General features: G+C 50.9%; 1 pseudogene; it reads left to right on the top strand.

Annotated features, from left to right (window-relative positions):
* The first annotated feature begins 334 nt into the window (after positions 1–334).
* On the top strand, positions 335–1,118 carry LOC144753783 (guanidinoacetate N-methyltransferase pseudogene; annotated as a pseudogene).
* Positions 1,119–3,540: the final 2,422 nt, after the last annotated feature.

Genomic DNA, 3,540 nt, shown 5'->3' with positions numbered 1-3,540 from the left:
CCAGCCGCGAACCATACGGATGTGGCGTACAGTGGGTTCCGAGGGAGATTCGTACGGGGATTTGATTCGTACGGACTCTGTATGATTCGTATGGAGTCCAGCTCCTGGTACGAATCGTATTTCATCGTACGTACGCGGGACGTTGCAGGGTATGATTCGTACGGGAAAACGCTCCGTACGGCTATTCGGAGTGGTTTTTCCTGAATCGGAATCGACCCCTATATGTTTATTTTTTTAATTTTAGTGTGGTAAAAATAATTTATTTGCATTTTTCAGTTGTCTATATTTTTTTCATGTCGATAATGTTGATGTCTCTCCCTCTCTCAGCCCCACCATGAGCGCTGCTGACCCTGCCCCGGCCCCCCAGGCCTCCATCTTCTCATCGGGGGAGGACTGCAAGTGCAGCTGGAGGGAGGCGGACGCTGGCTACGACCAGACGGACGAGCACCTGCGCATCCTGGGCAAGCCCGTCATGGAGAGATGGGAGACCCCCTACATGCACAGCCTGGCGGGGGCCGCGGCCAGCCGAGGCGGCCGCGTGCTGGAGATCGGCTTTGGCATGGCCATTGCTGCCACCAAGTGGAGGAGTTTCCAATCGAGGAGCACTGGATCATCGAGAGCAACGATGGGGTCTTCCAGCGGCTCGAGGAGTGGGCCAAGAAACAGCCCCACAAGATCGTCCCCTTGAAGGGCCTGTGGGAGGACGTTGTTCCTACGCTGCCCGATGGACACTTTGATGGCATCCTGTACGACACGTACCCGCTGTCCGCAGAAACCTGGCACACTCACCAGTTCAACTTCATCAAGGGACATGCTCATCGACTGTTAAAATCTGGTGGAGTCCTCACCTACTGCAACCTGACCTCATGGGGGGAGCTGCTAAAAACGAAATACACCGACATCGAGAAGATGTTTCAGGAGACGCAGGTCCCACAGCTGCTGGAGGCAGGCTTCAAGGCGGAGGATATCAGCACTAAATTGATGGATCTTGTACCTCCCAAGGAGTGCAAGTACTATGCCTTTCTCAAAATGATCACCCCCACAATCCACAAGCGTTAAGTCCTACCCCCACAGGCGTGGCCGGCCTAGACGATGCCTCTCCCTGCTCCTGGAAACACTCCTACAATGCTACCCTCTACCTCTGATATGATTTTTGTGACCGCTCAACTGGACAATGAACTTTCCTGGACGGACAAAGACTGCTCTGGCGAGTTGTAGATAGAGAAACTAATTTTCATACCAAGCCCTTTATGCGCCAGATGCTCACTCCTGCTACCAGAAGAACAAACAGAATTAAGATTAAAATTAATTTTACAGCTCTCAAAAAAAAAAAAAAAAAGATGTCTGTATTTTGGGTATCGATATTTTTGTTTTGTGCTATGTTTATTTAAAACTGTCGATATTTTGTTTTTCGATATTTATGTTTACGATTTTTGTGTGGTCGATGTGTTTGTATTACGATATTATGTAGTCGATATTTGTGTTGTTTCTTAATTAAATATAGAACGTCGATTTTTTGGTTATCGATATTTAGTACTCGATATATTTGTATGTCGAATTTTGGATTTTCGATATTATGTCAGTGATCCATCTATGAAGATGGCGCCCTCAACCTGCATCCCCAGCAGCGAGAGATCCGCAGGGTTTATAGGCAGTAGACGGAAGGCGATTTCACTGCACATTAAGCCATTTCTGCACCCTGCCCACACTACCTCACTAGGCGGAACGCATTGTCTACTGAAACATACAGCACCCTCGAGTCCTCGTCTGCAATGAAGTCATTGACTGACCTCCCTTCAGGCCAGGATAAATGATGGATCATCCTGTATTCTCCCTGCTCTTTCTTAGGAACCGCCCCTAGAGGTGATATAATCAAGTCTTCTACTGGCCAATCATCAAATGGGTGTGCTATCCTGCCTTCCTCAACTTCCTTTCTCAATTTTTCTGCTACCTCTTGTGGCAACTCCCTGGCCGATTTGAAATTCTCTGCCCACCTCTAATCTCTGAGACCCAGGTAACCCACCCAAAAACCTTCGGTAAATCCCCACTGAATCCTTAACGCAGCCTCTCTGTCAGGGTACATCGAGAGCCATGGGCTCATGGCCTCGATCCTAACTGAGGTCGGAGCCCTTTGTCCCAGCTTATCCTCTGCCCTTAGTGGCCCTCCATTGCTCTGCCGGCGTGGCCAAAGTAAAGCACTGTGTAAGCGGGTGCCGTCCCCCACACTTGGAGCACTCATGCTTAAATTTGCAGGGGTATCTTTAACAGAAACCCGTCACAGGCAGGCCACTGGCTGTGTGTGTGGAATCTAGCCCTAAACTCCTTGTTATAACTTAACCAAGCAAACACCCCGAAATGCATCTGGGCCTTCCGGATGAAGTCCATGTATTTTAATAAAGCTATGGCTCTTTCGAGGGGCTTTTCACAATAGACTACTAGCGTATATTAGAAAAGCTGAGGTCCAGTTCTCCATGTTACCGGGCACCCTGTGCCTACTCGCTAGCTCCCACCCCTCTTCTTTCGACCCTTCTTTTGCCTGGATCTATCTATGTAATTAGCTTAAATACATCCATGTATTCTTGACTCCAAATCCTGCCACTTGTTTTATCCGATAAGTGTGAACCCAAAGGCATAGCCAGACCCATATATGGGTGTTTTTTGTGATGTTTGTCATCCCTTTTGTCATCCTTCCTGTCTATCCCTTCTATTTTGTCCATCTGGACGCTTGCTACAACCAATAGCTTTGTCTCACTTTCTTTACCCCTGTCGCAGATGCTGCTGGTGTGCTTGACAGTGCCCTTGTGTCCTTTACTGATCCATCCCCCACACCCACCGACCGGCAGGCTTTCTTCCGTCCCCTTTTGGACCACTGTCCCAAGCAGCCCACCAATCACCCTCACCTGACAAGTTTGCTTGTGATTCTCTGTCCTTTCCTTCGACGCCGATCTTCTTCTGATTGACCGACTTCGTCTTGCCTTTGGCCGTACATGCCGCCTGCAAAACACTAAGGGGTCCATTAGGATGGCGGGTGGGCTTTGCCCGCCCGCCACCCTAACGGAGCAGTGGACCGCCCGCTAACAGTGCGGGGGTCACAAAAATGGCATTAGGATGCGCCCGCCACACAGGCGGGCGCATCCTGTATGTTTACCATTGCGGCAGGCGGAGCAGGAATCTCCGCCCGCCGCAATGGTAAAAGTGCACGTTGTGCTTTTCAAAGTGCAACATGACAGGCACCGCGCGGTGCCTGCCATGTTGCACTTTGAAATGCGGGTGCACCCCCCAAGCCACGGACTCCCAGGGGGCCCGCAAGGGGCCCCCACAGGGAGTCTCCGCATGCCTTTCCGTGGCGGCATTGCCGCCACAGAAATGCATTGTGCACAGCCCATAGTGATACGGCGGGCGGTGTCTAAAAGACACCGAACCATGTTACTATTTTTCCGCCACGGCCGCTAGGCGACCGGGGCAGAAAACAGGCAGGCGGTGTTTCACACCGCTGCGGTCCCTCCCGCCATCCAAAACTGGCGGGGGGCAATTGGGCTG

The sequence above is a fragment of the Lissotriton helveticus genome, chromosome 5_1 (genome assembly GCF_964261635.1).
Source record: "Lissotriton helveticus chromosome 5_1, aLisHel1.1, whole genome shotgun sequence".
NCBI classification, from domain to species: Eukaryota; Metazoa; Chordata; class Amphibia; order Caudata; family Salamandridae; genus Lissotriton; species Lissotriton helveticus.
Note: the sequence above shows the minus strand (reverse complement) of the source record. Positions and strands in the feature narration are given on the sequence as shown.